Consider the following 27,640-nt stretch of genomic DNA (forward strand, 5'->3'; position numbering starts at 1 on the left):
GCACTTCCAGAAAACCTCTAGTATAATGATCGTAACTTTTTGTACAAAATTCCAAATTGCAAATGGTTTAACTTTCTGCAAAACTAGATAGCAAGGACTATAACTTTCATTTATTGGTCATATCCCAATTTCTTATAGATTGCTAGATATAAGCTTCCAAAGTCAGCCCCATGCAACAAAGATTTTCAAACTCTTCCCAGACAGCCTATAGTATATCTACCATAACGTTTTGCACACAATTCCAAATGACAAATTGTTTACTTTTCTGAAAACTAGATACAAAGAGCTACAACTTTTGTTTTTGGATTATCTCCAAATTCCTTATAGATTGCGAGATATAAGCTTCAAAATTCGGGTAAGTGCAACAGAGATTTTCTCTACGCAATCGCGAAAAGGCTTCCGCGATCGCGATTCACGGTGTCCAAACAGCAAAATTGCTCTTCGCGATCGCGACCGTTTGTCCGCGATCGGGTTGCATACCTCTGTGGCCAAAAATTAGCAACTAAAAATGGCCTAGAAATGGTATGAAACCACCTCGAAACAAACCCGAGCCACTCGGTTCCCCGTCCGAACATACCAACAAGTCTCAAAACATATTACGGACTTAGTCGAAAACTCAAATCACATCAAACAATGCTAAAACCACGAATCATACCCCAATTCAAGCTTAATGAAACTAAGAAATTGTAACTTCTACATTCGACGCTGAAACCTATCAAATCAAATCCGATTGACCTCAATTTTACACACAAGTCATAAATGACATACTAGACCTATGAAAATTTTCAGAACTGGATTCCGACCCCGATAGCAAAAAGTCAACTTCCCAGTCAAACTTCCAAATTAAACTTTATATTTTTGCCATTTCAAGCCTAATTTAACTACGGGCTTCCAAATAATTTTTCGGACACACTCCTAAGTCCAAAATCACCATACGAAACTATTGGAATAATCAAAACTCTATTCCGGGGTCGTTTACTCAAAAGTCCAACTCTGGTCAACTCTTTTCATTTAAGCTTCAAAAATGAGAATTGTTCTTTCAATTTAATCTCGAATCTTCCAAAAATCAAACTCGACCACACCCGTGGGGCATAATATATATTACGAAGCTGATCGAGACCTTAAGTCACTGAACGTGGCGTAAATTCTTAAAATGACAAGTCAGTTCGTTACATTCTCCACCTCTTAAACAAACGTTCGTCCTCGAACGTGCTAAGAATTATTCTGAGTTTACCAAATTGATGATTTTACTTTTACACATATACTCATGGTTGATCCCACGTTACCGCAATTGAGATAAGCCCGAAAACACCATCTCATTTGAGATTATTTCTTTTATCCATATTTGTAAACTTTAAGACCAATTTATTACACCCCAAACATTTTCAAAAGGCTTGATTTTCACAACAACGCACGGTATTAGTCTCAACTGGCTATATCAATTCGTGCATACGCACACATCAACTTTCTTGATAGTGTTGAAGTACTTCGAAATATTTTCGGGTTGTTACATTTTCCCCCACTTAGGATCATTCGCCCTTGAATGAGAAGTAGAGTCCGCCCTCAAACACATAACATAACTTATCTCTTCTTTCGCACGTCTCAATCCCCCAAATTTTACTAACTCCCAAATTTTTAGAAATTTCGGCAGAGTCTCCCCTGTAAATGGGGCCTATCCACCTGCAAGAGTAACACCAAAACAACTCCTAACAACACATCCTCAACCCAACATATATATATATATATATATATATATATATATATATATATATATATATATATATATATATATATATATATATATATATATATATATATATATATATATATATATATATATATATATATATATATATATATAAGCACTGCATTATCATAATGATATCAGGACATGAAGCTCATCATATGTATTCCCATCACCACATCTCTGGTCTTAATAGTTGTTCATAATCGATTACAACATCGCCAATTAACCTCATATTAACCAAAAACTCGTTTGGAATTTTCACAACACTGATAGCAAAAATGTGAGGCATGAAGACCTCATAACTATTTACCCGACTTAATGAGCCACATTTAACGCCACCTAGGCACTCATTTCGTGGGCTAAAATTCAATATTTTCCTCACAATCATGGATAAATATGCACAGAAACACATAAAAGAATTATCAAATAAGCCTAACATGCATGACTCCTTATTAATACTATAGTACAAATTTTAATTTCACAAAAGGAGAATTTAAACTCATAAGTTTTTTCACCACAAAGACCTCGTCCTTATATAATTTTCACCGCGGATTATAGCCCGGTTTAATTATTTCACACCATATAAAAAAAATAAGAGGATCTCGTCCTCAACTCCGAATCATAAGTATTTTTGCACATTGTGCCCACTGAAATTTTTAATTTCCTTTCTTTCTTCTTTTAAATAAATTTCGTAAAGATTTTTTTTTCTCAACACATAATGAACCCTCATACCGGTAGGGAATATAATTCATAAAATTGAATTCAAGTATTCCGAAATCACATTGAAACCCACAGTAGAGAGTAATAGAAAGTCACTTTTGGACTCATAGCGCACAATAATATACAAAACAAAAATGATACATACGGGCTAACACCATAAAATCTCCCCACAGGGATAAACATATAAGTGGGTCACAAAATTACGAAGCTCATCCATAAGTGGAGCATAATAGGAGGACTCACCTCAATATTCAGAACCGAATCAAATTAAGCAAAAATATCCTTTTATAACAAATCGGGATCGTACCTGTAACGACACCATCTGGTGTATCGGCCTCAGCCAAATCATAGCGATTATTTCGGGTCGGGCCTCCACCTTTTAGGCGCCCTCTACCTGCCTGTCCTCCATCCTTAGCTGGCTGTGCACGTGGAGTATTAACTGGAATAAAGTTTGTAGCCTGAGTGTTCTGATGAAATCTACCCCTCCCAAGTCTGGGATAAGTTTTCTTGATGTGTCTAGTATCACAACTCTCATAACAACCCCTCTGCGGGCGCGATTGCTCATAATCTCTGCCGGATAACTGGAATAACCACTGTAAGAACCACGTGCTGGTGGTGCATTAAAAGGACTTACTGTAGCAGCCCAAATATTCTGAAAATGTTTTTGTGACCCCGCTGGTACTAAAATGTAGAATTATTAAGGACGCGGAAATACCGCAAGCCCCAGTATCATCCCATACAAATCTCACCTCTTAATCATATACAAGTTTCAGAGAACCTTTCAATACCACATAAATACATCTCAGGCCTAAACTGATATAGCACATGACCCCGCAATCTGATCGTTGATAGTGGACTCCACTCACTTGGAGCGAAGCCATAGGACACATTCCGATGATCCACAGTACTAACCTTATCGCTCGTAGGACACCGTTCATAAGATACCTCAAGTCATTTATTTGGCGCATGTGATCCTCGTGACAGTTAAACTCGCTTTCTCCAGTGCTTTGGCTGCTAGTATGTACCCTTTGCTAAATAGAAATTCCATACGAACTATATAGTCTCTAACACCACCAACTATCTTCATATCTATATCCACCTCGTGACCCTACCACGATTGTGTCATGACCCAAAATCTCACTAGTCGTGATGGTACCTAACCCAACCCGTTAGGTAAGTCAATTTCCATATATCCAATTCCAATGAAATTAATTAAAAGAAAATATCTAAAACCAATACATCTCCCCAAGAACTGGTAGTACAAATCATGAGCTTCTAAGAATAGAGTGTACAAAGCGGAAATGAAATAAATACATAGTTCATTTAAATAATACATAAACAGAGCTTTTATAAATCTAAGGCTACCCTGAACAAGAGTCAGCTACAATAGGAACGCAGGTACATCTTCAGATCCCGCAACCATCGAGCACAACAACAACAATAGCCAACATCTGCACGAAATGTGCAGAAGTGTAGTATCAGTACAACCGATCCCATGTACTGAGTAAGTAACAAACCTAGTCGTAGGTTGAAAGCAGTGACGAGCTTTTACCAAGGTCGGGTCCAAAACCACTAGTCCACAACAGTCCATAACAACATAAAGCAAATAGTACCAGAAGAAACACAGAGATAAAAATGCTCATCCGAAACATGATTTCAAAAATAATAGTTCTTCCTTTCAAATACATCAGTGAAAACCCAAATCGTTTGCCGAAGTTGCCAAAAATATGAATAATTTGAGAACAGTAATTCTTCCAAAAATCATTTCAATAGTAAATAAAATATCTCATTTTCTTTCCCAGATAACCAATGTAAAACAAATGCATCACTATGCACATCTGTCAACATGTGTGAAAAATCATGAATAATGTGATACCATACAACATGAGGAAAATACATCTCTATGCATATATGTCATGTGTGCATGTCAATGCAATGTATCTCAGAGATTGCACTCGTGTACTCATAGTCTCAGAGTACTCAATCTCATTGTCTCGCATTCTCTCTCACTGTGCTCAGCACACTCAATCACTCAGTGCTATACAATACCTGCTGCGGCGTGCAGCCCGATCCCTGTTTATAGTCGACTGTGCTCATTGGGGGTGTACAGACTCATGAGGGGCTCCTCCAGCCCAAGCGCTATAAGCACGGACAACTCGCGTGTTGCATAATATCATATCTGGATCCGCACGGACAACTCACGTGCTGCACGGACAACTCACGTGCTATAATAATATCTGGATCCGCACGGCCAACTCACGTGCTATAATAATATCTGGATCCTTACAGCCAACTCACATGCTATACGGCCAACTCATGTGTAATAGTATAATATATAGATCCGCACGGCCAACTCACGTGCAATAGTATAATATATATAAAGCAAACATGGCCTGCTGCGGCGTGCAGCCCGATCCCAAAAATATCCTCCCAATCAGGCCCTCGGCCTCCCTCAGTCATCAATCTCTCCAGTCTCTCTTTCATGGGCTCACAATGTCATGAGAATAGCCCAAAAATGATGATATGATGTATCAATAAATAACAACAGAGACTGAGATATGATATGCAATGAAATGAATATGACTGAGTATAAATTTTCATTTTAAAATAAATATTTCACAATAATATGACCTCTGTGGGTCCCAATAATACTGGCACATAGCCTCAACATGATTTTTAATATGCTTTTCAGCTCAATTTCTTTAACTCATAAAATCGCATGGAAAATGCCAAGATCATTTAAGTACAAACTTCCACAGAAACAATTATGTCACAATTTCTATAGTGCACGCCCACACGCCCGTCACCTAGCACGTGCATCACCTCCCAACAATTCACGAAATACATATATTCAGGGTTCATACCCTAAACTCCAAGATTAGAAGAGTTACTTACCTCGAACAAGCCAAATCCAATATCGAGCAAGCTAAGCAATGCTCCATAAATTTTATTCTGCGCATATCAACTTCCAAACGGCTCAAATCTAGTCATAATTAATTTGATTTAGTCAATAAAATTTATTGGGATTAATTCCATAAGAAAATGCTAATTTTCCATCAAAATCCGAAATTTAGTTCAAAAATCGCTCATGGGGACCACGTCTCGGAATCCGACGAAACTCACAAAATCCGATAACCCATCTAATTACAAGTCCAACCATACCAAAATTACTCAAATCCGACCACAACTCGGCCTTCAAATCCTTAATTAAAGTCTATGAAGTTTTCTACTATTTTCAACCCAAAACACTAATTTGTTGATAAAAACAATAATAGATTCATGTAATTTAACCAAAACCGAGTTAGAATCACTTACCCCGTTGTTTCCCTTGAAAAACTCCCGAAAATCGCCTCTTCCCGAGCTCAAATCCGTCAAATTGGAAAATGGAACGAAGTCCCATTTTCATAACTTAAACTCATTGCCCAGGTTTTTTCTTCTTCGCGAACGCGGTCAGTGCCTCGCGTTCGCGAAGCACAAAATAGTTCCCGTCCAAATTCCTCCTTCGCGAATGCGACATCACCCTCGCATTCGCGAAGCACAAAGTGCCTCTGCCTCAATGCCTTCTACGCGAACGCGATGCTTCGTTCCCCCTCACTACGCGAACGCGACACCCCCTACGCGAACGCGTAGACCAATTGCCTGGGGTCCTCAGCTACTTCCTCTCTTCTTCGCGAACGCGTAACACCTCTCGCGTTCGCGATGCACACCGAGTCCACCCTTCGCGAACGTGTTCTTCTCTTCGCGAATGCGAAGAGCAAATATTGCCAGCCTCTCAGTTCCTCTTCGCGAACGCGAGGCTCCACTCACGAACGCGAAGAAGGAAACCAGATGGTGCATCAGAAAAATTTCAGCAGAGTTCCAAGACCAAAATCCAACCCGCTAACCATCCGAAACTTACCCGAGCCCCTCGGGACCTGAACCAAATATACCAACAGGTCCTAAAATATCATACGGACTTAGTCAAACCCTCAAATTACCTCAAACAATGCTAAAACCATGAATTACACCCCAATTCAAGCCTAATGAACTTTGAAATTTCTAGTTTCTAGAAACGACTCCGGAATCTATCAATTCACGTCCGATTGACCTCAAATTTTGCGCATAAGTCACATTTCACATTACGAACCTATTTCAATTTCCAGAATCAGATTCTGACCCCGATAACAAAAAGTCAACCCCTCGGTCAAACTTCCCAAAAATACAACTTTCGGCATTTCAAGCCTAGTTCCACTACGGACCTCCAAATAATTTTCCGGACACGCTCCTAAGTCCAAAATCACCATACGGAGCTATTGGAATCATCAGAATTAAATTTCAAGGTCATTTACATATAAGTCGACATCCAGTCACTATTTTAACTTAAGCTTTAAACCTTGGAACTAAGTGTTCCAATTCATTCCAAAACCTCACCAGACCCGAACCAATTACCCTGACAAGTCACACAACAACTGTAAAGCCCAATTTGAGCAGTAAATGGGAAAATACGGTTGTAGTACTCAAAACAACCGGTCGGGTCGTTACAGATTGTGATGATTAGGCAATTAATTAAACCTTCTTAAGATCATACTTATTAACCGGATGTCAGAACCTACTGCACCCCCATGTGCATAGTTGAATGATCTCTAAATACTTCCGCATCCAAGATCTGGATGACACGTTGTAGCCATAGTTGAACAACCCTAGCGCCCTTATAACCCCTATGTAGTATCACAAACCGTTGGCACATAGTTGATACCGAGTGCGCAATTTCATACATGAGTGGATGCAAAAGAACATAGGATATATGATTCAAGCTAAATAAATGCCGCACGATAAGGAATGAAAGAAGTGAATTTTTCCTACTAGCTCTGTAGCCTCTCGAAGATAAGTACAGACGTCTCCGTACCGATCCGCAAGACTCTACTAAACTCGTTCGTGACTCGTAGAACCTATGAACCTGGCTCTGATACCAACTTGTCACGACCCAAAATCCTACCACAGGCATCGTGATGGCACCTAGTCTCTAAGACTAGCTAAGCCGATTTCCATTACATTTCAAAGCTATTTTTTAAAATAAGTAATCAAAGCTAACATCGGAACAAATATGAATATACAATCTTCCAAGACTGGTAGTACTGAGTCACAAACTCTAAATGAATACATGGAATAATCATGAGGACCGAATATGCAATACTGTTTGATTAAAAATTAACAGTACAATGAAATGCAAAGACTCCAAGGGACTGCGACGACTAAGCAGCTCTACCTTGAATCCTTACGATCCCGCTTTACTCTGCCCAAGTCCGATATCTCCAATACCTGGCTCTGCAAAAAAATGTGCAGAAGTGTAGTATGAGTACACCACGGTCGGTACCCAGTAAATATCAAGACTAACCTCAATGGAATAAAGACGAGGTACAGTCAAGACACTCACTAGTCAAATAATCTGTGCAATATAGCATACAAAAATAATAGAAAATAAATAACAATAAGGGCAGCACCAATCAACTAGTGATTTAAACAGCAAGGCAACATGAACATCATAAATATTACTCAAACGAATAATAAACACTGGTACAAACCAATTAATCAAGTCCTTCAAAATATACATCTTTTATCTATAGGTATTTCAATAAAAGTCTCTAGAATATAATCATTTTCAATAAATATATTTCAAATATACTTCCTTAAAATAAATATCTTTCCATTATAATTCTTTCAAATAAATATCTTCTGAATATAATTCTTTCCAATAAATATCATTCGAATATAATTCCTTCAAGTAAATATCTTTCAAATATAATTCTTTCAAGTAAATATCTTTCAAATATAATTCTTTCAAGTAAATATCTTTATAATATAATTCTTTCGAATAAAAGTCACCATGTGACGCCTCATTTAACTTTTCTGGCGTGAGAAATATATTCAACATATCACATCAAATAGTACAGCAATACCTTCGTGCACTTATCTCATTCTTACCCAATATATATATGTAGATCAAATCAATTGGCACGGCAACACCCTTCGTCCATTTATATCTTTCTCACCGTACATACATATAACAGTGCCAACTAAGTGGGTGAAGTGCCAGTAACAATAAATAAAAAATAAAGTAGAGGCACACAGGAAGCAACAACGATTACAAGTCACATAGAAAACATAGGTGCACATTAACATCTCAAGATAAAGGCATGAATGTATGCACAACAAAACGATATCACAATATAATGTATGTCTCTCGTCCTCTCCTGCACGGAAACACCCTTCGTGCCACGAGTATATGATATTATAAATATTTGTACGGTATCATCCTTCGTGCTTTTACTCTCATCCTCACCTAATAATATAAATGAAATGGCACGGCATCACCCTTCGTGCTTTATACTCTCAATGGTACGCCATCACCCTTCGTGCTTTACACTCTCAAATGGAACGACATCACCCTTCGTGCTTTACACTCTCAAATGACACGACATCACCCTTCGTGCTTTACACTCTCCAACGGCACGGCATCAACCTTCGTACTTTACACTCTCCCTCACATGATAATATAATTCAAATGGCACGGCATCACCCTTCGTGCTTTACACTCTTCCTCACCAAGCATATGTATATCATTAACAAGCAAGGTAGGAAGTATAAATAACATCAATGAGAGTGTTTAATCCACAACACAATACAACAATTCATATCACAATTTGCCACTGACCACAATCAAGTTCCAAATATGTAGCAGAATCAATAAATTTCTCAACAAATAGCAAAAGGCTCCGCACAATGTATATAAAACCTCAAAACAATCAACAGAGGTAAAAAAATACTCAGTATAGGGCAACGTCTTCATTAATCCAAATTCTTGATAATTATATTAACTCCTCAATTTAAACTTATTTAATAAATATTTGCAGATAAGGATTCCATCATGAATTTAATTTCAAGAAAAATATCAAATCAACAAACACACGAAATTCACATAAAATTCAAGTGACAATAACACCAAATTATTATATAAAATACAAAGTTGACAAATAAGGAATGAGGCGTGATAATTCAAGGATTTACCAAATGCAAACAATTATCCAATTTAATACATAAAAATGCCTAAAACTTTAAACCAATAAAATTTGCACATATAAGCCCGAGTACGTACTCGTCACCTCGCGTATACGGCTTCCAACCACACAATTTCCACATAAGACTTAATGCCTAACGGGTAATTCCCCAACTCGAGGTTAGGCAAGATACTTACCTTTTTGAAGTTATGCCGATATTCCGAAATCGCCTTCTTGCTTGAATTGACCTCCGGACAGCTCAAATCTATCCACATTAATTGTACAACTTCATTAAAATTCATCGAAAATAATTCCGGATAGTAATATGTTGACTTAAAAATTTATTCCAAAATCAACAAAAGACAACGCGGGGCCCGCCTCTAGGAACCTGACATAATTTTCATGAAATCTGAACACCCATTCCGATACGAGTTCAACCATAATAATTTTATCAAATTCCGATAAAAACTCGACCTCCAAATCTTAAATTTTCGTTTTTGGAAGATTTAGCCAAAATCTTGATTTCTTCCATTAAAATCTAAATTAAATGATGAATATAATCATATATTCATTAAATATAAACACTTTAGGATATAGAACACTTACCCCAATCCATACGGTGAAAATTGCCTAAAACATCGCTTTAATCCGAGCTCCATAGCTCCAAATATGTTAAAAATGGTTGAAACCTCGAAATATAGCTACTGTCTAGGTATTTACTCTTTGCGATCGCGGAAAATGCTTCGCTATCGCGAAGCACAAATTTTATCAGCCCAAAATTTGCCTTTCGCGATCGCGGACAATGCTTCGCGATCGCGAAGAACTAGTGCCCAACACTTCCAGACAGCCTCTAGTATAATGATCGTAACTTTTTATACAAAATTCCAAATTGCAAATGGTTTAACTTTATGCAAAACTAGACACCAAGACTATAACTTTCATTTGTTGGTCATCTCCCAATTCCTTATAGATTGCTAGATCTAAGCTTCCAAAGTCAGCCCCGTGCAACAGAGATTTCCAAACTCTTCCCAGACAGCCTATAGTATATCCACCATAACGTTTTGTAAAAAACTCCAAATGACAATGGTTTACCTTTCTGAAAACTAGACACAAAGAGCTACAACTTTTATTTTTGTATCATCTCCAAATTCCTTATAGATTGTGAGCTATAGGCTTCCAGAGTCGGGGTCAGTGCAACAGAGATTTTCTCTACGCGATCGCGAAAAGGCTTCCGTGATCGCGATTCACAGTGTCCAAACAGCAAAATTGCTCTTCGCGATCATGACCGTTTGTTCGCAATCGTGATGCATACCTCTGTGGCCAAAAACCAACAACTAAAAATGGCCTAGAAATGGTCCGAAACCACCTCGAAACTCACTCGAGCCACTCGGTTCCCCGTTCGAACATACCAACAAGTCTCAAAATGTATTACGGACTTAGTCGAAAACTCAAATCACATCAAACAATGCTAAAACCGCGAATCATACCCCAATTCAAGCTTAATGAAACTAAGAAATTTTAATTTCTACATTCGACGCCGAAACCTATCAAATCAAATCCGATTGACCTCAAATTTTGCACACAAGTCATAAATGACATAACAAACCTATAAAAATTTTCAGAACTGGATTCCGACCCCGATATCAAAAAGTCAACTCCCTGGTCAAACTTCCAACTTAAATTTCATATTTTTGCCATTTCAAGCCTAATTTAACTACGGGCTTCCAAATAATTTTTCGGACACACTCCTAAGTCCAAAATCACCATACGAAGCTATTGAAATAATCAAAACTCTATTCCATGGTCGTTTACTCAAAAGTCCAACTCTGGTCAACTCTTTTCATTTAAGCTTCAAAAATTAGAATTGTTCTTTCAATTTAATCCCGAATCTTCCGAAAATCAAACTCGACCACACCTGCGGGGCATAATACATATTACGAAGCTGCTCAAGACCGTAAGTCACTGAACGTGGCATAAATTCTTAAAACGACAAGTCTGATCGTTACAAACATACAATCTAAAAGAATACCACATACAAATACTACAAATAGGAGTGATGTAATGAGTATTACGATATGGAATATCATCAAATCAAGCTATTCATGAATTTAATTGTGAATACACAAAATTCCAAGTTCCCAAACTATCTTCACCCCTCCACCCACCCACGTATATATATACATATATACAAAAGTCCAAAATCACCATATATATACTATATATATATATATATATATATATATATATATATATATATATATATATATATATATATATAGTAGTACTAAAGTAAAATTAATATTATTACTATGGTATTACACGTAAAAACTTAGCAGAGGTTATGCCAATAAAGGCATTGCAACCTATAACAAAAACTGCGTTGTAGAAATTAAATGGCTTTCATATAAAATCACTGACTTAATCAAGATATAGATTCATGTGACAAATACACGAAAGAGAGATTCTTTGTCACGACCCAAAATCCCACTTGTTGTGATGGCGCCTATCTCAATACTAGGCAAGCCGACAATCTCAATAAACCACCATATCTTTTAAGTTTGAAAAAATAATATTTAAATTCAGCGGAAGAAATCTCACAATTACATATATAAACACTCCCAAAACCCGGTGTCACTGAGTACATGAGCATCTAATATGAATACAAAGTCTGATTGATAAAATACTGTCTGAAAGTATAGAACAATACAATAACTGAAAGAAAGGGAGTCAAGGTCAGCGGACTCCAGGCAGCTACCTTGATAGTCTCCAATTGATAGTACTCTAAAATCTAACGGTCGCCGTGTCCGAAAGCACCTAGATCTGCACACGAGGTGCAGAGTGTAGTATGAGTACAACCAACTCATTAAGTAACAAGACTAACCTTCAAACTGAAAGTAGTGACGAGCTCTGCATGTACAGTTCAATATAAATAATAACAATACATAAATGTAGGCATGCTTTCAAGTTCAATAGTTGCTTCCAGTACAAATAAAACAGATCAATTCTGAACAATACAAGGAATATGACATCCCTGTATCTACATGCCAATATACATACTATATGTGATGCACCTTAGTGAAAACTCTGTGTACTCGCAATCTAAAATAGTCAATCACTCAGTACTGTATATGGCCAATACAACCCAAAGAAGATCCATCCCAAATATGTATGTATATCCATCAACTGACAATCAGTCACTCAGTACTGTATATGGCCAATCCAGCCCAGGGAAGATCCATCCCAAATATATAAATTCTTAGGGCAAGATCCATGCCCAGGAAAAATCCATTCCTCAATATAAATGCTTCGGGCAAGATCCATGCCTAGGGAAGATCCATCCCTCAATATAAATGCTTCGGGCAAAATCCATGCCCAGGGAAGATCCATCCCTCAATATAAATGCTTCGGACAAGATCCATGTCCAGGGAAGATCCATCCCTCAATATAAATGCTTCGGACAAGATTCATGTCCAGGGAAGATCCATCCCTCAATATAAATACTTCAGACAAGATCCATGTCCAGGGAAGATCCACCCCTCAATATAAATCAACCGCGCTCACTGGGTGTGTGCAGACTCCGGAGGGGCTCCTTCAACCCAAGCGCTATATAAAGCCGATATGGCCTATTGCAGCGTGCAGTCCGATCCCATAATAATAATAAAGCTTATAAGGCCTACTGTTGGTGGGAAGCCCCGATCCATATAATAATAATACATATAAAGCCAATATGACCTGTTGCGGCGCGCAGCTCGATCCCATAAATATCCTCACTCAGTCATCAATCTCTCCACTCTCTTGGGCTCAAAATGTCATGAAAATCAGCTCAAAATGATAATATGATGTATCAATAAATAGCAACATAGACTGAGGTATGATATGAAATTAATGAACATGACTGGCTATGGAATAACAATTTAAAACAATCAATTCAACAACAACTCGACCCCATGGGTCCCAAAATACCGGCACGTAGCCTAAACATGATCTTTAATAGGAGCCTCAACTAAATTTCTCTAACACGTGGATGATACACAGATAATAACATGATTCTTTAATTTTTCAACTCCACAGAATTTATTCAAGTCATAATTTCTATGGTGCACGTCCACACGCTCGTTAACTATCGTGTGTGTCACCTCCAAGCAATTTATATAACACCAAATTTGGGGATTCATACCCTCAAAACCAAGTTTAGAAGTGTTACTTACCTCAACCTTCAAGCTCCAAAAATACTACAATGCTCCAATTGATTAAAATGTCCAAATATCACCCACAATTCAATACCTACCATTAGATATTCCAACTACATCAAAATAAATACGAAAAGATTCATAAATATCCATGTAGGTTTTCACAATTAGGCAACAAGCCTTCAACCATCACAAATTATCCAATGGGCTCACCCATTAGCCTATTCAATTCCATTCTTATCATTTAATACTCGTTTGGAGTCATTAATAATACTATGTGAATTACCCAACATCATTAAGTCACTATTCATTGTCTTCTCCAACAAAACCCTATGTTCAAGAACACCCATTTATAGAACTAGTGTTGTATCTTGTCCAAATGGTGATTCCCTATTCAATTCATTCATCAATTAAGTTATCAAGTCTATTGGAATTATTAAAAACTCAAAACAATTCCTTTTATATTAATTCATCACTATTCATCTTTTTCTTTGCCCAAAATATCATTTTCAAGACCCTCCCTTAGGGTTCATACAATATCCCATTACAACTTCAAATAAAACTCATAAACATGCTACCCATACTCCAATATGACATATATATATGAAGCTCAAGTGAAGGGATTACCTCTTGGTGGAAGAATCTAACTTTTCCTCTTTTTGATGTTCTTGAAGATTCAACCCATTTCCTATGGATTTGATCCAAAATAATGTTAGTGTTATCACTAAATGATGTTATATAATCATACTTGTACCAAAATAACTTACCTTGAAGTGTATCCATGGTGGAAAAGTTCCTCCTTCTCTCTAGAAATCCATTCCAAGATGAAGAATTAACACATTCTCTCTCTAATCCCACGTTTTCAGCTCCTTAAAATGACCCTTGAAGCTGCTGGATTTGCCTACGCAATGGTGCGTAGGCTACACTGCTATGCTGCGTAGGCTACGCAAGACTCGCGTAGCTGTTCTACCACCCATTAGTAAACAGGTCATACATTCTTGTAGGAATCTCCAAATGACAAATGGTTTGAAACAGTAGAAACTAGACACATAGACCTTTCTTTTGAAAGGTTATACACCATATAACGCTTCACATCTTGATAGGTATGCTCGTTTAAAGTTAGGTCTTGTGCGAACTCACTTGAAACTTTATCTATCATATAATTTTCAACTTAACTTAGTCTTAGGGCTCTTCTTAGACCGTAAACCATTCTTAATTCACGTCATACATATATTATCATGATCAATTGATATCATTTAAATTATCAGTCTTGTTCATATCCGAATTAATATAATTAGCACCCCGCCAATCTTCTTAATGGCCTTAAAACTCTTTGAAATTTTTCGGGGTGTTACATTCTCCCCCACTTAAGAATATTCGCCCTCGAATATTTTGCAAGTCATTATTAGGAACATCATTATCCTCCTCTCACCTTAAGCATCATTCTTAATCATTCCTGACTTCATATGGGTCTTAGATATTCTTTCAAAATTTCGACTTCCTTAAGGCCCCAAAATTTGGCTAACTCTCTAAATTCTTAAAATTTTTGGCAGAGTATCCTCTGCAATTGAGACTATCCCAAAACTTCAACATGTCCAGAACAAGCCTCCACACGAGCACCAATTTCAACATAATTCAACAACCAAATATCTTTACATAATATGATGTCTAGGTCCCATACGACCACACATATATGCTCAATGTACAACAACAAATTATTTAGGACCCGCACGACCACAGATACTTCATCAACGTATAACAACAAAATATCTAAGTCTCACATGGCTGTGCATATACCAAAATTGCATCAAATAATTTTTTATTATTTTAAACAGTTGCATATCTATGCCTCTCTCATTCCAACATCGGTTACCCTATATTGCAATACATATTACTACCATACATCTGTATTCTCTCTTTATTATGTGTACACCAAGTCACACGTGAAAGAGCATTTCTTGCCTATATTAAAATTCTATTTCTTCCATTCAAATATTTTCTCATAAATATAAAATTACTTCTAAGCATAGTTTGTACTCATAGGACCCTTGATTCTCTAGTTGTCTACTCCTTCCATAATACTCTTTTATTCCATCCGAATATCAACAAGATATTTGTCTTACTTAGATCCATTCACGTGAGTGATTTATGCCTCCACTAACATTGTAACTTTTGAGTTTCCTTTAGATCTCTAATTGTTTGATACGGTTGCTAACAATTCCGCTATATGAGAAATGTTCAATCCACTTCATTCCCTTTCATTGCACAAGTTTCCATTCATTCTCGAGCATCATTGTACATATTTCTATTTTTTTTAACCTTAACCAATTCATAGATACCACCATGTCCTTTGTGATATTTATCTTCCATAGATTCATATTGTATTTGTTATTATGCCTACCATAGGATTATTACCATTAATTATAGGCTTCCAACTCCCAAGTGACAATGCTATTAGGATAATACTTGTACCATTTACTCTCTTTTTCTTTTCTGACCCCGTGCTTCTTACTAGAGCACATTATTTTGATTTGCAAAAGTATTTCGTATTTGGGAATATGCATAATATAACATTTTTTTTTGCCTCATTTCATGCCAAACCAATATAACTCAAACCACAACTGTGCAATCCATGTATCCAAAAATAAAAAATGTCTCAAAGAAGAGAACCGTATTGCAAGTGCAATAAGCACCACCACAGCTGCAATGCTCTAAGCTCATCATATATAGTAGAACCAAGACACACGAATCTAACTGTCATGACCCAAAATCTAACCATGGTCGTGATGGTGCCTATCGTGTTACAAGGCAAGCCTACTTCCAAAAATATTACTACTAAACCGATTATAAAAATTTAATAAAATATTTCCAACATTTAAATTTGTCATAAACTATATCAACTCTAATTATAATATAGAAAAATACGGAAACGAGCCCCAAACATCGGGGTGTCACTAAGTCATGAGCGTCTAAATCTACGAACTAAGAAATGAAAACTTTCTAACTGTCAATACAGTCCAAAAGAAGAAATGATAAAAGGGGTAACAAGGTCCTGCGGACGCTAGCAGCTACCTTGCAATCTCCCTAGATAGCCGACCTGAACTCAACGATCACCACGCTCTAACTCACCTTGATCAACACATAAAGTGCAGGGTGTAGTATGAGTACAATCACCTCAGTCCAATTATTTATTTTCACAATTTAAAAATAAACAGAAATAAACAGGTAAATTCTATAACTCATTAAATATCACAAAGAAGTTTAACAGAAAAATGCAGCAACAACACAAATAAATATAACCTCACAACAGTGTCACTCCATCACTCATCACTTACACTCAGCACTCAATACTTAAAACACTGAACACTCTGCGCTCGCTGGGAGTGTGTACAAACTCTGGAGGGGCTCCCAAAGCCCAAGCGCTAAGCACAGACAACTTACGTGCCATTATATCAATACCTGGATCCGCACGGTCAACTCACGTGCTACGCGGATAACTCACCCACTATGGTATCAATACCTGGACCCGCACGGTCAACTCACGTGCTACGCGAACAACTCACGCACTATGGTATTAATATCCTCACAACCAGGCCCTCGGCCTCACTCAATCATGCACCTCACTAGCCTCACTCATCATCAACAAATAAGGGAACAGAACCCACATCAAGTATTATCGCATATTAGCAAATAATAGAGACTGAGGTAAACATGTACAATAATTTCTATGACTGAGTACAAATAATGTGAGCATGAATAAAGCCTAAGCATGATCTCTATCATGAAAGAAAAAAAGTTCAACAACAAATAAACACATAACTACAGATAATAGCCATTAGGCCTTACAGTCTCACGGGACGGACCAAGTCTCAATCCTTCGCGGTGCACACCAACATGCTCATTACCTAGCGTGGGTATCACTTCCAAACAATCACGTGATGTCAAATCTCTGGGTTTATACCCTCAAAGCTAGAGTTAAAACTGTTACTTATCTTAACAGCGTAAAACATCCTACTCCGGGATGCCCTCGTCTCTGAACTTAGTCTCCAAATACTCTGAATCTATTCACAATCAGTACAATACCATCAATATACGCTAATGGAATGAATTCTACAAGAAAAACTATCAAATTAGACAAAAACCCGAAATTGGCTCAAACCCGGCCCCCGAGCCCACGTCTCGAAATTCGACAAAATTTACAAAACTAGAAAGCTCATTCACTCACGAGTCTAACCATACCAAACCCATCAAAATCCGACATCGTTTGGTCCCTCAAATTCTTAAATTAAACTCTTAAAAATTCCAAGCCCTAACCCCTCATTTTCACTAATTACAATGATTAAATAACAGAGAATCACCATATATACAAGTATTAGGGCTCAAGTAACTTATATCAACGAAACCCCCTTGATTAACTCTTCAAATCTCTCCCAAAAGCTCCAGAACCGAATAGAAATGGTGAAGAATGCACCAAAATTCGCGAAGTGTGCAATATGTACCCTCTGCCCAGGCTTCTCGCACCTGCGGCCATTTTCTCGCACCTGCGCAACTCACTTAATTCCCCAGCTTCCGCACATGCGGACAGCTTTCTCGCACCTGCGGACTCGCATCTGCGGTCCCAGATGCACATCTGCGAAAGTCACTTAGATGCCAAGCTTCGCACCCGTGGCTGCCCCTTCGCACCTGCGGGCTCGTAGGTGCGATCCTCTCTTCCACACCTGCGCTCAATGCCAGGCCTCCATTTCTCGCATCTGCAACATGCCATCCGTACCTGCGATCATCGCACCTGCAATCATCACACCCGCGGCTCACCATCCGCAGGTGTGGCCACACCAGTAGCCTTACACCAGTAGCTTCCAGCTGCATTTCTCAACTTCGACAAATCCGTTAACCACCCGGAATCACTCTGAGGCCCTCGGGACCTCAACCAAAAATACGAACAAATCATATATCAAAATACCAAATTAGTCAAACCTTCTAATCACTCAAAACTACATCAAATCATCAAATTACCCTCGGATTCAAGCCTAAGAACTTCTAAATTTCCAAATTCGGCAACCGATGCCGAAACCAACCAAACTACGTTCGAATGACCTCAAATTTTGCACACACATCAAAAATGACACTACGAACCTACTCCATCTTCCGGAATTCCATTCCGACCCCAAAGTCAAATTTTTCCACTGTCGATCGAAATCGCCAAATTTCCAATTTCGCCAATTCAAGCCTAATTCTACCATAGACCTCCAAATCACATTCCGGATGCACTCCTAAGTCTAAAATTACCTAACGGAGCTAACAGAATCATCGGAATTCAAATCCGAGATCGTTTACACATAGATCAACATCTGGTTGACTTTTCCAACTTAAGTTTCTACTTAAAAGACTAAGTGTCTCAATTCACTCTGAAACCACTCTGGTCCCGAACCAACTAACCCGATATAACATTATATAGCTGAATAACACAAAAAGAAGTAGAAATGGGGAAAATGGGGTTATAACTCTCGAAACGACCGGCTGGGTCATTACATCCCCCCTCTTAAACATACGTTCGTCCTCGAACGAGTCTAACAGAAGAACATACCTGAAATCACAGCATCTGAAGTAGTAGCGTCTGGCCTGGCTGAGAGGGCATAGAAACGGGCCTACCTCCCCCTCTCAGGCAAACCATAGCTAACTAGGCTCCGCCCCTAGCTGACTGAACTCCACCCTTAGCTAGCTGGGAAAGTGGTGGAGGAACTGGTGCTAGTGTCGTTGGCCGAATACTCTGCTGTGGAGTGCCACCCAACAGCCTAGAGCAATATCTCGCAATGTGACCAAAATCCCCGCACTCGAAACAACCCCTCCTCTGACGAAACTGCTGCTCCTGATGCCCAAAAGAATTACCCGATGATACCTGAGCGGGCGGGGCATAATGAGAACCCTGCGCTGGCAATGCACTGAATGATGACTGACTCTGCTGAAACTGGTCCTGTTGAAACTGACCTCCCTGAGGAGAACCACTGAAATCACCCTGACCACGAGGCCTCTTAGCCTCCCTCTCAGTCCTCTCCTGACCTCGAACCATCTCAATCTGTCAAGCAATGTCGACAACCTCATCAAAGGTAACCCTAGATACTCTCTCCCTGGTCATAAGAAATCGAAGCTAAAAACCGAGGCTATCTATAAACCTCCCGATCCTCTCTCGGTCTGTGGGAACCAACCAGACCGCATGACGAGCTAACTCGGAGAACCGCATCTCATACTGTGTAACAGACATCTCACGCTGGTGAAGCTGCTCAAACTGCCTGTGCAGCTCCTCTCTGCAGGACTCAGGTACAAACTTCTCCAGAAAGAGAACGGAGAACTGCTGCCAAGTAAGGGGTGCTGCACCAACAGACCTACGCTTCTCGTAAGTCTCCCACCATCTGAATGCAACCCCAAAAAACTGAAAGGTAGTGAATGAGACCCCACAAGTCTCCAGAATACCAGCAGTACAGAGTATCCTCTAACACCGGTCCAAGAATTCCTGAGCGTCCTCTCTCTCTATGCCACTGAAAGGTGGCGGTTGAAGTCTCCCAAACCTCTCCAACCTGCGCTGATCATCCTCAGGCATAGCAGGAACCACATAATCTTATGCAGTTGCAACCGGCTGGGCTGGTGGTGCCTCTGGTGTCTGAAGTCCCTGAATAACCTGCTCGGGTGTGCGAGCGATGGAGTCTGAGTGCCTCTCCTAGCCTGAGAAGTGGCTGCGGCCGTCGAAATAGAGACCGCCTGAGCAAGGCCGGTACACGCTGTCAGAATCTGAGCTAGGGCCTCCTGAAGGCCAGGAATCACAATTGGCACAGGTGGTGCCTGAGCTGGTGCATCAACAACTGGAACCTGGTCCTGATCTGAAACAACCGGTGGATCTGCAGGTACTGTCCAACTGCTGTATGGGCTGCACCTTTGCCCCTACCACGGCCTGTACCGCGGCCTCGGCCTCTTGCGGCCCTGGCTGGTGGTATTGGTGGCTGGCCATCTTGACTGGTAGCACGAGTCCTCACCATCTATGAGAGAATGAAATACAGATGTTTAGTTACTAGAATACACATAACACATGATAAGAATCTAAGAATGTGAAATTTCCTAAGGGTTCTGCAGCCTCTCGAAGATAAGTACAGACGTCTCTGTACCGATCCGCAAGACTCTACTAAACCCGCTCATGACTCGTGAGACCTATGTAACCTAGGCTTTGATACCAACTTATCACGACCCAAAATCTAACCATGGTTGTTATGGCGCCTATCGTGTTACAAGGCAAGCCTACTTCCCAAAATATTACTACTAAACCGATTATAAGAATTTAATAAAATATTTCCAACATTTAAATTTTTCATAAACTAAATCAACTCTAAATATAATATAGAAAAATACGAAAACGAGCCCCAAACATCGGGGTGTCACTAAGTCATGAGCGTCTAAATCTATGAACTAAGAAATGAAAACTTTCTAACTGTAAATACAGTCCAAAAGAAGAAATGATAAAAGGGGTAACAAGGTCCTGCGAATGCTAGCAGCTACCTTGCAATCTCCCCAGATAGCCGGCCTGAACTCAACAATCATCGCGCTATAACTCACCTAGATCTGCACATAAAGTGCAGGGTGTAGTATGAGTACAACCACCTCAGCAAGTAACAGAAATAACTAAGAAACTGAGCAATAGTGACGAGCTAAGTAAATCAGTCCAATTATTTATTTTCACAATTTAAAAATAAACAAAAATAAACAGGTAAATTCCATAACTCAGTAAATGCCACAAAGAAGTTTAACAGATAAATGCAGTAACAACACAAATAAATACAACCTCACAGCAGTGTCACTCCATCACTCATCACTCGCACTCAGTACTCAATACTCAAAACACTCAACACTCTGCGCTCACTGGGGGTGTGTACAGACTCCGGAGGGGCTCCCAAAGCCCAAGTGCTAAGCACGGACAACTCACGTACCATCATATCAATATCTGCATTCGTACGGTCAACTCACGTGCTACGCGGACAACTCACGCGCTATGGTATCAATACCTGGACCCGCACGGTCAACTCACATGCTACGTGGACTACTAGCGCGCTATGGTATCAATACCTGGACCCGCATGGTCAACTCACGTGCTACGCGGATAACTCACGCGCTATGGTATTAATATCCTCACAACCAGGCCCCCGTCCTCACTCAATCATGTACCTCACTAGCCTCACTCATCATCAACAAATAAGGGAACACAGCCCACATCAAGTATTATCGCATATTACCAAATAATAGAGATTGAGGTAAACATGTACAATAATTTCTATGACTGAGAACAAATAATGTGAGCATGAATAAATCCTAAGCATGATCTCTATCTTGAAGGAAAAAAAGTTCAACAACAAATAAACACATAACCACAGATAATAGCCATTAGGCCTTACAGTCTCACGGGACGGACCAAGTCTCAATCCCTTGCAGTGCACACCCACACGCTCGTTACCTAGCGTGGGTATCACTTCCAAACAATCATGTGATGTCAATCTCCGGGTTTATACCCTCAAAGCCAGAGTTAAAACTGTTACTTACCTTAACAGCGTAAAACATCCTACTCCGGGATGCCCTCGTCTCTAAACTCGGTCTCCAAATGCTCTGAATCTATTCACAATCAGTACAATAGCATCAATATACACTAATGGAATGAATTCCACAAGAAAACTATCAAATTAGACCAAAACCCGAAATTGGCTCAAACACGACCCCCGGGCCCTCGTCTCGAAATCCGACAAAATTTACAAAACTAGAAAGCTCATTCACTCACGAGTCTAACCATACTAAATCCATCAAAATCCTACATCGTTTGGTCCCTCAAATCTTTAAATTAAACTCTTAAAAATTCCAAGCCCTAACCCCTCATTTTCAATAATTACAATGATTAAACAATGGAGAATCACCATATATAAAAGTATTAGGGCTCAAGTAACTTATCTCAATGAAACCCCCTTGATTCCCTCTTCAAATCTCTCCCAAAACCTCAAGAACCGAATAGAAATGGTGAAGAATGCACCAAAATTCGCGAAGTGTGCAATATGTACCCTCTACCCAGGCTTCTCGCACCTGCGGCCATTTTTTCGCACCTGCGCGACCGCACCTGTGCAACTCACTTAATTCCCCAGCTTCCGCACCTGCAGACTCGCATCTGTTGTCCCAGGTGCGCATCTGCGAAAGTCAATTAGACGCCAAGCTTCGCACTTACGGCTACCCCTTCGCACCTACAGGCTCGCAGGTGCGATCCTCTCTTCCGCACCTGCGCTCAATGCCAGGCCTCCATTTCTCGCATCTGCGACATGCCATCCGCACCTGCGATCGTCACAGCTGCGGCTCACCATCTGCAGGTTCGGCCATACCAGTAGCCTTACACCAGCAGCTTCCAGCTTCATTTCTCAACTTCGACAAATCCGTTAACCACTCGGAATCACCCCGAGGCCCTCGGGACCTCAACCAAAAATACCAACAAATCATATATCAACATACCAACTTATTCGAACCTTCGAATCACTCAAAACAACATCAAATCATCAAATTACCCTCGGATTCAAGCCTAAGAACTTCTAAATTCCCAAATTCGACAACCGATGATGAAACCAACCAAACCACGTCCGAATGACCTCAAATCTTTCACACACATCACAAATGACACTACGAACCTACTCCAACTTTCGAAATTCCATTCCGACCCCGATATCAAATTTTTCCACTGTCGACCGAAATTGCCAAATTTTCATTTTCGCCAATTCAAGCCTAATTCTACCACGGACCTCCAAATCATATTTCGGATGCACTCCTAAGTCCAAAATCACCTAACGGAGCTAACTGAATCACCATAATTCAAATCCGAGATTGTTTACACATAAGTGAACATCCGGTTAACTTTCCAACTTAAGTTTCTACTTAAGAGACTAAGTGTCTCAATTCACTCTGAAACCACTCCGGTCCCGAACCAACTAACCTGATATAACATAATATAGCTGAATAATACAATAAGAAGTAGAAATGGGAAAACGGGGTTATAACTCTCGAAACGATCGGCCGTGTCGTTACACTAACAATGGTAACCAGCTTTTCTAGAGCTCACATTAACATCAACCGCACGGACAACTCACGTGCTATAGTTTCAATATTTGGACCCGCACGGACAACTCACGTTCTAATAATATAATCTTCCTGGCATGGTCACATGCCTCCATTCCAAGCATATCATACATGAGCGATCAAATAAGTACACATGTATATGATAAATTAATTTTGATTCTCATGCTCCTGGACTGGTACAAATAACACGCCATGGAGTAGGCAGGTGCAAAGTGTGCTATCACCACTCAAATCGGCAAGTTAACGTAGAAATAGTAACTACCCAATTTATGCAGGGAATTAGTCTCTTTGCAACCTCAAGTATAGCCCAGATAGTTCTCAACAAACGTACAAATACGGAAAACGTTATAACTTTACGCTTAACAGTCACATCTAGGCATATCATAGCCTAAACATTCTTTTGAGTATGAATATTTGCTCTAATGCCCGCGCATGGGCTCAAACCTCACATATATGCGCACTCATAGCGCGTAGCTATCACAAATAATTAACACAACTAGTGCCTCCACTGGGTTTTAAATAAAACAGTCACCTCAAACAGGTCGCAACCCCGAAACAATATGCTTATGAGAACTGTAGTCTTCAATTTCATAGAACACATGAATCACCGTAACTGGTCCCAACTTCAGCACTTGAATGACTAATACATCTTTCATGCATAATCTTCCCATTAGGAATACTTTCAAAATTCTTCCGTGCCACATAGCAATAATTGACCATCAACAGTCTATCAACCAGGTGAGTACCGCAATATAATAAACATTCGTAAATAAAAAACAATGCCCTTTTGAAATGAGCACCCTTCTTAGGGATTACCGAGAAAATTCATACACGGGGCACACTACATCCATCACGAATGACAACTTAATCATTCCATGATTTTTTTATTATTATTTCATAAGTGCATTATATCCCATATTCAAGAAATTTCCTTACTCGAGTCATCCTCGATCTCAGCCTTTGCAGTCATAACTTCTCCACAAGTATGTCTCGGACCAAAACTTTATTTAACCTATAACCATAAAATCGAATTGCCAATAGTAGGCTCCCCCACTTGGCTCAAAGTCGTAGATCAAAACATTTAATAATTCACAATACCCATACTTTATTACTGCCATAATACTGCTATCAGTTCAACGAAAATTCTTCTCAAGCTTATGTAACACCCACCATAAAATACCTCAATCATCCGCTAAACTCGCATTCATTCTCTTGACACTCAAGTCAACTTTGTCAACCAGATTCAAATTCAAGTTTCAACACCTATGCCCTGCTGGTAGAAAAGAAACCCCCCACTCAACATTATAAGAAACACACCCACATAAATTACTCCGCAGGAGATAACCCACATGCTTAGCCTCAAATTGGCATCTTGTTATACCCTTTTGCAGTCACAATTACTATGCAATCACTTAATCTTTCTAAGTTTGAACTCGACAACAAGACAAGAAAATTTAATTTGTTCCACAATCACACCACGTGAAAGATCCTTCAACACATTCACAACTCAAGATCTTACATCACATCAAAATAGGAATCAAGTACCCAATAACAAACTCTTATTTCACAAGTAAACTTTATTTGTCTCATTCAACCCATCTGAACACATCCCGCATTCACATGATACTTATCATATAGTCATTCAATCGCTCATCGAGCCACAAATTCCACTCATAGGAATTCTACCAGACGCATAAGTCCAATCGCATAGGTTCTCACAATCGAAACTGCCGAACTTAAGCTGTGGTTTCACTCCGGCCTCTAGTCCTCCAGACTGACAAGTCAACAAAACACAGAATACTCATCTCGAACCTCGTTCATAGAATCACAAGACAACGATGCACAGCTGACACTGAGCGCTCACATGCACACACGAATACGTGGAAGGAATTCAAAGAGTTATATATCAAGCTGAATCAATTCCGCATGATAGAATATAAGAAAGTGAAATTTTTCTAAGGGTTCGGCAGCCTCCCGAAGATAAGTACAGACGTCTCTGAACCGATCAGCAAGACTCTACTAAACCTGCTCATGACTCATGAGACCTATGTAACCTAGAGCTCTGATACTAACTTGTCATAACCTAAAATCTCACCTGTCATGATGGCGCCTATCTCAATACTAGGCAAGCCGACAATCCCAATAAACCACCATATCTTTTAAGTTTGAAAACATAATATTTAAGTTCAGCAGAAGAAATCTCACAATTACATATATAAAAACTCCCAAAACCCGGTGTCACTGAGTACATGAGCATCTAATATGAATGCAAAGTCTGATTGACAAAACACTGTCTGAAAGTATAGAACAGTATAATAACTTAAAGAAAGGGAGTCAAGGTCAGCGGACTCCATGCAGCTACCTTGATAGTCTCCAACTGATAGTACTCTGAAATCTAATGGTCGCCATGCCCGAAAGCACCTGGATCTGCACACGAGGTGCAAAGTGTAGTATGAGTACAACCAACTCAATAAGTAACAAGACTAACCTTTGGACTGAAAATAGTGACGAGCTCCGCATGTACAGTTCAATATAAATAATAACAATACATAAATATAGGCATGCTTTCAAGTTCAATAGTTTCTTTTAGTACAAATAAAATAGATCAATTCTGAACAATACGAGGAATATGACATCCCTGTATCTACATGCCAATGTACATACTGTATGTGATGCACCTTAATGAAAACTCTGTGTACTCAAAATCTAAAATACTCAATCACTCAGTACTGTATATGATGAATCCAGACCAAAGAAGATTCATCCCAAATATATATGTATATCCATCAACTGACAGTCAGTCACTCAGTACTGTATAAGGCCAATCCAGCCCAGGGAAGATCCATCCCAAATATATAAATTCTTCGGGCAATATCTATGCCCAGGATAAATCCATCCCTCAATATAAATGCTTCGGGCAAGATCCATGCCTAGGGAAGATCCATACCTCAATATAAATGCTTTGGGCAAGATTCATGCCCAGGGAAGGTCCATCCCTCAATATAAATGCTTTGGACAAGATCCATGTCCAGGGAAGATCCATTTCTCAATATAAATTCTTCGAACAAGATTCATGTCCAGGGAAGATCCATCCCTCAATATAAATGCTTCGGACAAGATCCATGTCCAGGGAAGATCCATCCCTCAATATAAATCAACCGCGCTCACTGGGGTGTGTGTAGACTTCGGAGGGGCTCCTTCAGCCCAAGCGCTATATAAAGCTGATATGGTCTACTGTACCGTGCAGTCCGATCTCATAATAATAATAAAGCTTATAAGGCCTACTGCTGGCTGAAAGCCCCGATCTATATAATAATAAAACATATAAAGCCAATATGGCCTGCTGCGGTGCGCAGCTCGATCCCATAAATATCCTCACTCAATCATCAATCTCTCCACTCTTTTGGGCTCAAAATGTCATGAAAATCAGCCCAAAATGATAATATGATGTATCAATTAATAACAACATAGACTGAGGTATGATATGAAATGAATGAACATGATTGACTATGGAATAACAATTTAAAACAATCAATTCAACAGCAACTCGACCCCATGGGTCCCAAAATATCGGCACGTAGCCTAAACATGATCTTTAATAGGAGCCTAAGCTAAATTTCTCTAACACGTGGAGGATACACGGATAATAACATGATTCTTTAATTTTTCAACTCCACAGAATTTATTCAAGTCACAATTTCTATGGTGCATGTCCACACGCTCGTTAACTATCGTGTGCGTCACCTCCAAGCAATTTATATAACACCAAATTCGGGGATTCATACCCTCAGAACCAAGTTTAAAAGTGT

At 39.3% G+C, this 27,640-nt stretch overlaps 1 pseudogene; it reads right to left on the bottom strand.

Moving 5' to 3' along the window:
- LOC107818948 (tRNA (cytosine(38)-C(5))-methyltransferase 2-like) overlaps window positions 1-23,119 on the bottom strand; it is a 44,951-nt pseudogene extending 21,832 nt beyond the window's left edge.
- Window positions 23,120-27,640: the final 4,521 nt, after the last annotated feature.

This window comes from Nicotiana tabacum, chromosome 9 (genome assembly GCF_000715075.1).
Source record: "Nicotiana tabacum cultivar K326 chromosome 9, ASM71507v2, whole genome shotgun sequence".
NCBI lineage: Eukaryota > Viridiplantae > Streptophyta > Magnoliopsida > Solanales > Solanaceae > Nicotiana > Nicotiana tabacum.